The sequence below is a fragment of the Podarcis gaigeae genome (assembly GCF_964106915.1).
Source record: "Podarcis gaigeae genome assembly, chromosome: 5".
Lineage (NCBI taxonomy): Eukaryota > Metazoa > Chordata > Lepidosauria > Squamata > Lacertidae > Podarcis > Podarcis gaigeae.
In genome coordinates this window covers 65229688-65241199 of record NC_139681.1, presented here as the reverse complement: position 1 = coordinate 65241199, position 11512 = coordinate 65229688, and positions in this window count along the sequence as shown.

The following is an 11512-nucleotide window of genomic DNA, read 5'->3' as shown; positions in this document are numbered from 1 at the left end:
TGTTGGCAGAGTTTCCTACTGGCATATTTCCCTGCGCAAGGCAGAACATTCTCTCTTGTTTCTGTTTATCCAGGCTTGTTATTCAAAACATCAAGTGAAATAGCAGTGAAAGCACATACAACAAAAGCCTTCCTGCATTAATCTGACATGTAATTATTGTTTTTGGGTAGTTTTTTTTTTGTTAATAACACCCTGGGGACATTAATGTTCTATAAACACCTGAAGCTTTTATTTTCAATATTGCAAAATAACCAGTACTGGATGGTAAAATGAAGTTGCACAGAGAGTTCCTGGTGCTATGCTAAGTGCAGGTGTGGTGAAATTTAAAAACAATACACAAAATTGTTTCCTGTAAGCCAGGTTACCATTGTTACACACCACCTCTCTGAGCCATGCAAGATTTCAGGGGTTCCAGGTGTTTCCTAGAGTTTGCATTTCCTTTGGAAATGAGGCACACTGAAGACTGTGGCGTCTTTATGATATATGGTTTATTTACACATATGTGCAACCCGAGCCTACAATTGAGAGGTTCACATCATTAACGCTCCAAAAGGTTTCTGCTTCTCAGTCTTGGATGCCAGCAGAAATCAGCCATGTCTCCCTGTCTGCCTGCTTTAGTCTTCTGCGTTTTACAGACAGAAAAGCCTTTGCCCCTAGAACACACCACAATAACTGAAATCCTTAAAAAAACCCTCTCCTTACAACCCTAGGCTTTATCCTGCTAGCTAACCCTGAGCTGAAGAAGGGGCCCCTCTCTCAGGTGAGATTCCTAATGGCCTATTACTTTCCGTTTGTTCTCCTTATCAGCTCATCCCAGGCAATCTCCTGAACATGGGAAGCCAGTCTGTATTGATTTTAACATGCTGGAGCCAGTGTCTGGCACTTAGGAATTAGAAGGGGGTCCTGGAATTAGAAATGGGGTCCAGGCATCCCACAAACTCATAACAGTATTCACAGATTCAATTAGCTAGTGGATTTTGAAATCACCATAATAAAAATAGGATTAAATAAGAAATGTAACAAAACAAATAACTGTAGATCTAAATTACTGTGCTGGCGTGGGTTCCGCTTCTGCAGTGGCGTAGTGTGGGGGGTGCAGGGGGGGCCGGCCGCACCGGGCGCAGCATCTGGGGGTTAGGGTTAGGGGGTGCAAATCCACGGGTTAGGGGGCGCAAATTACTTGCCTTGCCCCGGGTGCTGACAACCCACGCTACACCACTGCACTTCTGCTAAGTCAAGTAACTTCAACCTTTTCATGTATCTTCAACTTTTTAACCCAAATATGCACGTGGGCCCCATTTCCTAAGCTTTTACAATATATTTGCATGGTGGTCGTGCTCCTATTGCCAGCCATGTTGGATCAGGCCATGGTCCATTAGGGAGTTCTGACCCACCTGTTGAAGACCAGAGTGCTGAGTGTATACCTATATTGCATGGATTCTGTCTTCAAGCAGGGACACTCTTCAAATATGGATTTGGGCAAGTGTCCAATCTAAGCTCAGTTGTGTGAATAGAAATTTTAATCAACTCTGCAATGATTCCAGGCAAAGGGACTGCCCTCAGAGTTCCCCTTCAACATTCCTTACCCTTGAACTTCCTCATTATAAGCATCCCCTGTGGTCTGACTATTCATCTATAAACGGTCTGGCTTCCTTGTTCCAAATTCTCACTAGCTTCATGAGGTTTAGCTCTCAAGGACCCTGGCATCGTGATGAAAGAAACTTTTGTAGATCTGAAGTGTGCTCAGTTGGTAAAACAGCTTATCCCTTTATAGATGCAAAACCACCTCCAACTCACAATAAAAAATGCAACAGATCTCTGAAGTGGAACTAACAAGCTCTCATTCTTCGCCAGGGCAAGTCTCCTTTCAAGCTTTCCCCCCTCAGTAACCCCTTTTCTTCCACACAATACCTACTATGAGTAAATGACTTGGGGTTAACAACTTTTTCCTCCTTGGTGGAGTGCTCGGTGCCTTTTAATAGCTATTGCATAGGCAGAAATTCTAATCAGGTGTAACCTCCCCACCCCCAGCATCCCTGTGTTGAGAAAAAAAATATATGTGCTGGATTTCTGCCTGTTAGGAAGTTACAGACATATGGTTTCTGTCAGGAGAAATGGTGTGAATCCCAGAGACATCACCTTGCCAACAAAGGTCCGTAGAGTTAAAGCTATGGTTTTCCCATTAGTGATGTATGGAAGTGAGAGCTGGACCATAAAGAAGGCTGATCGCCGAAGAATTGATGCTTTTGAATTATGGTGCTGCAGGAGACTCTTGAGAGTCCCATGGACTGCAAGAAAATCAAAACTATCCATCCTGAAGGAAATCAGCCCTGAGTGCTCACTGGAAGGACACATCGTGAAGCTGAGGCTCCAATACTTTGGCCACCTCATGAGAAGAGAAGACTCCCTGGAAAAGACCCTGATGTTGGGAAAGATGGAGGGCACAAGGAGAAGGGGAGAAATGGGGACAACAGAGAACAAGATGGTTGTACAGTGTTCTTGAAGCTACGAACATGAGTTTGACCAAGCTGTGGGAGGCAGTAGAAGACAGGAGTGCCTGGCGTGCTCTGGTCCATGGGGTCATGAAGAGTCAGACATGACTAAATGACTAAACAAAATTCTGGGACTGCCAATGTAGTGCCTGTGGGTATAATGGTGACCCTGAGAACATCTGGATCTGTGGGGTGTTGGTGTCTGGGGCGGGGAAGCAAGGGGCATTTTGCTCACAGCATCAAAATGTCCTGGGCCACACCTGGGTTTTGCCATTTACTCATGTCTCATCATGTCCCTCAGGCTCTACCCAGCAGATTAAATATGACCAGGTTCTTCTCCCACAAAGCACCATCAGGTCCTTCTTTTCTTCTGGGCTCTCCCCATGAGCTGGCAGGCACTGCCCTTTAGCTCTTAGGCTCCAAACTCTGTCGCTCAGAATTGGAGCTTCTGTAGTCCTAGTGATCCTAACCCTGGGTAGCTGCAAGACACATTGGCTCCCACCCACACCCAATGTGGTATGGGGACAACCCTTCAAGGTGAACCCCACTCCTATTACATCCAGTTGGGCATCTGTTCGTTCCATAGCCTCCAACATTTCCCTGATGAAACTAGGGATGTCCCATTCCATAATGATAATTTTACTGGGCAGCTTCCAACATATATAAATACATAATAAAACATTTTTTTAAAAAACTTCCCTATACAGGCTGGCCTTCAGATGGCTCAGGGGTCAGATAACTCCATATCCTCCAACCTTTCTCCAATGAAAATAGGGACATCCTAAGGCAGGCTTCCTCAACTTCGGCCCTCCAGATGTTTTTAGCCTACAACTCCCATGATCCCTAGCTAGCAGGACCAGTCAGGGATGCTGGAAATTGTAGTCTCAAAACATCTGGAGGGCTGAGATTGAGGAAGCTTGTCCTAAGGAAAAGTGGGACATTCCAGGATCAAATCAGAAACCGAGATGGCTTCTCTAAATCAGGGACGTCACTGGAAAATAGGGATACTTGGAGAGTCTGTCATTCTAAGAACAGAACATTATCTCTGGGTCTGCTTTTTGACTGTGTCATTCATGAATGGTTTGTATAAAACATATTTTGTTGCATTGTGCAAAATATGAGCAAGCCAGGGCTGAACTGATACTAACCTTGCTGGTACCTTTCCTGGGAAAATCAGAGACTCACTATGTCAGGTTCCTATTGGAAGAAAAAACAAATGCTAGAACATTAGCAGTGGCAAAGTTTTTATCGGTGATTGCAAGAACAAATGAGCCCTATATTCTGAACAAAATGCTTGTTTAACCTGGAGGTAGACTGTATCAATTGTGTATTGCTTTTTACAGATCAAACTGATTTCTGAACATAGGAAGCTGCCTTATAGCAGTACTGTCACAATGACTGGCAGCAGCTCTTCAGGTTTTTACAGGGATTTCTCCAAGCCCTACCTGAAAATGTCAGCGATTAAACCTGGGACCTTCTACGTGCAAGCCAGGTGTTCTACCACTGAGCTATTGCCCTTCTGTTTGTGGTTTGTGAGTTTTAATGGCAACCGTCTTCTTATTTTGAAATCCTGGATATTTTCTGCAGCTAGTTTACCCTTTAAAGACAATGCCCTTGAGATATGCATTCAGATATGTGAGCCACATTTAGCCATCTTTTCTTTTGCTCTTTTTCTGGGAACATTTTTTACAGGATACTTAAAATGCCTCCAAGCCTCTGTAAAGCCAATTCTACATATGTATAGATATGGTCTAGTCAGGGGTAAAGGTAAAGGTAAAGGTACCCCTGCCCGTACGGGCCAGTCTTGACAGACTCTGGGGTTGTGCGCCCATCTCACTTAAAAGGCCAGGGGCCAGCGCTGTCCGGAGACACTTCCGGGTCACGTGGCCAGCGTGACAAAGCTGCATCTGGCGAGCCAGAGCCGCACACGGAAACGCCGTTTACCTTCCCGCTGGTAAGTGGTCCCTATTTATCTACTTGCACCCGGAGGTGCTTTCGAACTGCTAGGTTGGCAAGCGCTGGGACCGAGCAGCGGGAGCGCACCCCGCCGCAGGGATTCGAACCACCGACCTTTCGATCGGCAAGTCCTAGGCGCTGAGGCTTTAACCCACAGCGCCACCTGCGTCCCCCTAGTCAGGGGTACAGGGCAGCAAAAAGCCATTTTAAAAACTGAATATACATCAATGTAGGTTTTCAGTTTAGATTACAGACAAGGGAAATTCAAAGGAAAGAAAGAGAAAGTTTTGTTTAGTTTTTTAAAGGACAGTAGGTCAATGCATCAATCTTAAACCACAAAGACAAAGGGGGAAAGAGAGGTTTTAATGTCTGCCAGGAGGGCAAAGAATGAATTTGGATATCTAATTCACTACTGCTTTTGGCTATGCATCTTCTGCTGGGGGAGGAGGGAATCATCCAAAATTGTACTAGGATCCTAAGATAAGCCAACTTCATGAATGGAATATTTCCTGTTCCCTCCTCTTACATCAGCCCTCTCTGACCCATCCCATATTGTCCACAGGCTCCTTCAATAGAGAGGCTTTTTGGGGAGTGTAGGTGGCTGCTTAAGGGAGGAGGGGATGGGGACATTTCCTTTCTGGAAATCCGCCCCCCTTCTTAAACCAATGTTATTCTAAAAACAAACAGCCTAGTTATAACCTGTAATTATGGGTGAAATGGGATCAAGATCCGAATGGGCACTTATCAGGATAAATGTCTTTGGACTTACACAACCTCTCTGCTCACCTGCACTTCCCATAGGACCTTTTTGCTGCCACCAGTTGAAATTGTCTATTTTGCCCTTGCTGCCTTCCACCAAAAAGCCTAAAATTTCACTGTGTCTCCTTGAAAAAAACAAACTTTCAGGGCAGTGTAGAATTTGGTGCTTAGACATTGGTGGTGAATCAAAGGAGAAGACAAGTTTTTATGAATTAATATTAAAAGTTTACTAAAAAAAGATAAAATATAGCTCTTAGGGAAAAGGTTCAACATAGGAACAGATACAAACATACACAGCTTTCCTCCCACTTGGAGTAAAATAAAAAATAAACTATCCATCCTTGATCTGCCTACTATGCCAGATTATTTGTGAAAAGTATGTGCTGAGAGTTCAGCAAAACTTTGAAAGATGGGTTGAGAAAGAGAGAGCAAAAGGTGTTCACAGTTAAATTGCAGTGCTAGAAAATTCCACTACCAACTGAGATCACAGCAGTGCACTCCTGACATTCAAAAATCTTACTGTGGTCTTAATAATGTGACAATGCTTGTTATGATCATCGCCACCTGGGCAGGTGGGGAACAGGACTCCTGTATCTTTTTATAGCTGTATGATGAGGACAGATTTCTCAGCAGCAGTAGGAAAACTTCATCAGTTGGATTTCTGCAAAACATGTGACTATTACTAGCACAGGAGGTCTGCCAGATGAAGAGGTTGGCAGCCTACAACTCTCAGCAGGTTAAGCAACTTGGGTCTATAGCTGCCGGGAAGAGAAAGGAGTAGATATCTCAAGCAGACTGAGTGCCCTTTTTGCTTTCGTGGTTTGTAAATTGGGAAATATTTACATGCAAATATTGATTCAGTGGGCACCAGAGCTCCCCCCTGCTCTGGTTGCTTCAGCTCATCCTAATCACACAAGGGAACAAATGGAATTTTATTAACTTTACAGTGGGTGCCTAATATCACAAATGGGTCATTTAAATATTGCAACAGTGTTTGTCATGCGACTAGTGATTTGGCTTGGTGCTGCTTGTGTCAAAACCAGGAGCGGCTAGCGGGAAGGACTGGCCCTGCAGATCTGACCATCCAGCACCAACAACACTGCCATGTTTCAGGACTGGGTGGGGTGGAGCAGGGTGGCAGTGAGGTCAGAATGGTGCAGCCACACCAGCAAAGCCAAGCTGGTATTTGTGTTGTATCCACACTGCTATGCCCCCATCCCAATAAGTACCAGAGATGTCGATGCTGAGAGGCTAGGTCTGTAGCTTTGGCCCTCCCTGCTGCCTGCTCCTGATGAAAACTAATTTGACACCTGATATAAGTTCAATCTGAATGCTCTAGAACTGGGTGTGGGGTAGGAGACCTGAAAAAAAATCACATCTGGCAACCAATGCACCCATTTGGTTTCAGATAGTACATGGGTAGATGAGTCTAAAGATCCCAAGACACAAATTTTCACAGCCCTTTAGCAGCTATGGTGGTTTCCATGCATTCTGGTTTCTGTCACAGTGTTCCATTGCTGGTCACATGACCCGGAAAGCTGTCTGTGGACAAACGCCAGCTGCCTTGGCTTGAAATCGAGATGAGCACCGCAATCCCATAGTCGCCTTTGACCGTCCAGGGGTCCTTTGCCTTTTTTTTATTTACCAGAAGTAATGTTTGTAGTGTTAACTCTGGAAGTCTATACTTAATTCTGACCACACAAAGCCTCCTGGTGTACATTGGGCTCCAGGAGGCTCTTTTATGTTATTAAGATATGAAGGCAACAGGTGTTTCACACTGTGGCTAACCAGGTGCCCATGGCTAGTCTACTAGCAGGACTTTAGGGCAATAGCTTGCTTACAGACTTTCTGAACCCTTGTTGGAAAGATGCTGCTGGACTAGACTTTGGTCAGAGCCAACAGGGTTCTTCTTCTGTTCTTTTTACAAGTGTTGGCTTCACTGATCATTGTGGATCTCTTCAGTGTTGTTCATATCAGCAATGAAAACTCTTAAGTTTCTAGTGCTTAGTCTTTTTTTTTTTTGTTATTATCCATGCTTGCACATGGACTTACATAACCTGTGGTCTATATTGGTAAACTATTAAACTTCTAGGTGAAGAAATATGCTGTTGGCCTTCTAACTTCTCCTTCTCTTATTTTGACATGGGGGTGTTCCTCTTTGGTTGTTGGTAAGAAAAGAAGTGAATTTCCAGCTCTTCACAATTTCTGTTGCAGAATAAACACATGGTATGTGTGCAGTCATAGTTCATCACTATGATTCATATCTTTAAAATCTGTTAGATTTCAAGTTATATCGGATTTTTATATATCAGTGTATAAAAAACCAGTTTTATGCATATGCACCCTTTTAGCATGGTGAAATCATAGAATCATGATTTGGAAGGGACCATGATGGTCATAGGTCAACCCCCTGCAATGTAGGAAGCTTTTGCCCAACATGGGGCTCAAAGCCATAACCCTAATATTAAGAGTCTCCAGCTCTGCTGACATTTGCTATGTCAGTTTGGCGCATGGTGAAGCAGTTGTAGTAGTGCTCAGTCCACATCCAGTCATTGTAAGTGAGCCTTCTTTATTCTTTAGGACAGGGGCTGTGGTGAAACCTGTCCATCCAGATGCTGCTGTACTACAAATCCCATCATCCCTGACTATTGGCTCTGCCAGCTGGGGCTGATGAAAGTGGGAGTCCAACAATATCTGGAGGACCACAGCCATTCCTGCTTTAGGAACTGCATCCTCTCTCTCTCTCTCTCTCTCTCTCTCTCTCTCTCTCTCTCTCTGCATGTGAGAGAGAGGGAGGGAGGGAGGGAGGGAGGGAGGGAGGGAGAAACTTTTCCAGTAAATCAAGTGGCAATGCTGAGTTTCTGGGCAAAAGTGACTTTTCATTTACACGATAACATAATCATTGCTGTTGTGAGCACAGGGTGTGCAGTAGGAATAGTTGCCCATTGACTAGTCCTCATGCCTTCATTAGTAATCTATTTCCATATTTCTTCTATTTTGTGTTTGGGGTAGAGCAATCCAATGAAGAAGAGTTTGGATTTGATATCCCACTTTATCACTACCCGAAGGAGTCTCAAAGCGGCTAACATTCTCCTTTCCCTTCCTCCCCCACAACAAACACTCTGTGAGGTGAGTGGGGCTGAGAGACTTCAGAGAAGTGTGACTAGCCCAAGGTAACCCAGCAGCTGCATGTGGAGGAGCGGAGACGCAAACCCAGTTCACCAGATTACAAGTCTATTGCTCTTAACCACTACACCACACTGGCTCTCTGATGAGAGTTGAGGGGTGAAAAGTGGTACCAAAATGAAACAACAACAACAACAACAACACCATCTTACATATGCTGCTGATGGTGGAATGGATGCATGGTATGAAGGGAAAGGGGAAGGTTGATTGGCAGTTGTGGGTATAATTCTTAATACTACTACTAATAATAATAATAGCAGCTGGTGGCTAGACCTCATTAACTTTCTGCTAACGATCTGTGTCCCTGAGGCACTTGCTAATCAAGGCAGAAAGCAGACACATTCACAGATGAATTTTAAGCCATTCAGCTAGCTTCTCCTGCAGCATCTTGTAGCAGTAAGTCAGTTTTAAGCAACTAATGAGTGGTCCACAATGCAACAAAGCTTAAGAATCTCTGGGGAAGGGCCATAGCACAGTGGGAGAACATCAGCTTTGCATGCAGAAGGTTCCAGGTTCAGTTCCCAGCACTTCCTGACTGACAGCCTGGAGATGTGCTGTGAGTCAGTGTACACAGTAATGAGGTAGATGGACAAATGAGCTTCCTATGTTCCTAATCACTGACAACTAATTTTAGGGGATCAGCTGAGCATGCCTAGAATTACCACCCAAGGATGTGGTCCTTGGGACCATCACACTGAAGGAAGTGCCCTTGAAATCTGTATTTCAAATAAATATATTCAGGAGTGAGGTGCGAAATTCACATAATCACCTGCTCTTTGTCCTTTTTACTGTGAGTGATGGCTCTGTCACCTGTTTGGGTGGATCAGGGTCCTTCCCTTGTTTTGACCAAACCAAGCCTTCCATTGTTGCTGAAGAGGAATGTCTCTCCACAACTGCCTTATTCATCCAGTGTGTGATAAATATCTTGAATGCAAGGGTTATGGCATGGAATGCAACTCTTCAACATATTTCCCCCTTTTATTTGATCCACTCCTCCATCTTCAACTTTTTTTAAAAAAAAATTATAACTTCATGAATCATGGGAATCACTCGGCTGACAAAAATAATAGGAATTGCTAAAGCTATGCACACACCAAAACACCCTTATCTCCACTGAGAAAATAGTCCCCCTCCTGCTGGTAAAACTGGTACAGCTAACATGTTGCATGATGCAGCTCACATTTGTACCTGATGATACGATCATATAAATAGTTTCTGAGCAGCTGTCATATTACACATAGAAGCTTCCTGTACCCATGGTTCATTATGGGTTCATTCTGGGAAGTCCCGGAGAGAGCCACATACCTTCCCTGTCGCGTGTTCCCCATCGACATCCTCCTTGGCCAATAGTCTGGTGGCAGCGTTCTGAACCAGTTGAACTTCCTGAGCCGTCTCCAAAAATGGCCCAGGGTAGATCACAGCACAATGGCTCAAGTGATGGGCAACTAAGGTATGTGTAACTGTGGTCATACCCAATGTTTTCAAAAATGGGCACAGTTGGCATGCCAGCATGAAGTGTGCAAAGGCTCTCCTGACCTGAGCACTACCAAAACCTGGGCATTCACATTAATGAAGTGAATATACATGGTTTTATACTATTTCATATGTGGTTTTATATTATTTTACTTTGCCTTGAGCTTTAAAATGTTGTAATTGGTGTGGGTGTTTTTTTAATATATATACTGGTCATTGACCGTAATAAAACGATGACTACTACTACATTCAAGACACATTCCAGGAGTACACCCAAACTGTGAAACTGAATTTTCAAAGGGAGTTCAAGACAGGTTGAACTCTTATTCCATAATCTGCCCATCTACTGACTAGGAACACCACTGGCTTGTCTGCATTAAGTATTGATTGATTGATTGATTGATTGATTGATTGATTTGTTTGTTTGTTTGTTTATTACATCTATATATTCTAAGGAGCTCAAGGTGGTGTACATGGTTCTCCTCCTCTGTGTTTCCTCCTCACAACAACCTGTGAGGTAGGTTCGGCTAAGAGATGGTGACGAGCCCAAGGTGGGTTTCAGTTTGCTTGCCCATTGCTACCATCAGACCTGATTCAGTACTTGAACATATTTATTGGATTCAGATGGAAAGGAGAAAACAGAGTTGGGTGTCATTAGTATATTGAAGTCACTGAACCTCAAAACCCCAGGTGACCCCACACAATGATTTCATGTGGGTGTTAAATAGCACGGGGGACATGCTGGGACTCAGAAGGGACAAAACTGACTTGGAATCATCAACATAGCACTCTTGGGTGCAACTGTGCCTTTGAGGAGGACTTCCCTGACACTCACAGTCTCTGAGCCACACTCATTGCCCCTTTTGTCATGAGATGGTGAGAGTTGTAACTCACGCACTGAAAGGTACATAGAGCTGAAGGAGGAAGCTGCACAAGTGATGCTCTTTCACACTTCCCCTTTCATCTCTTGGAACTAGACCACCTGAACTGAAAGAGGGTGAAAAGGTAGCAAGGGAAAAGGGGGATCAGAGCCACAGAACCGATAAAGCCTTAAATGGCTCAGGACCCCAATACCTCAAGGACTGCCTCTTTTCGTATGAACTGACTTGGACCCTGCAATCGTCCGGAGGGTGGCAGAGAGAATAGGCCTTTTCTGTGGTGACTCCCTGTTTGTAGAATGCTCTCTCCAGGCAGGATCACCTCTTGGTTTTAATTTATCTCTGTGTCTTATGGGTTGCTTTGGGCAAGATAAAACAATTAACAACTGTAATTAATAATAATAATCCTAAAGTAGCAAATAACCTAACCTGAACTAGGTGATGAGAAGTATCCAGGCTTCAGTAGTTTGTTCACATTTCTTCTTTTCCATTTTATTATGTACCGGTAAAAGGTAAAGGTAAAGGTACCCCTGCCCGTACGGGCCAGTCTTGACAGACTCTGGGGTTGTGCGCCCATCTCACTCAAGAGGCCAGGGGCCAGCGCTGTCCGGAGACACTTCCGGGTCACGTGGCCAGCGTGACGAAGCTGCAGCTGGCGAGCCAGCACCAGAGCCGCACACGGAAACGCCGTTTACCTTCCCGCTGGTAAGCGGTCCCTATTTATCTACTTGCACCCGGAGGTGCTTTCGAACTGCTAGGTTGGCAGGC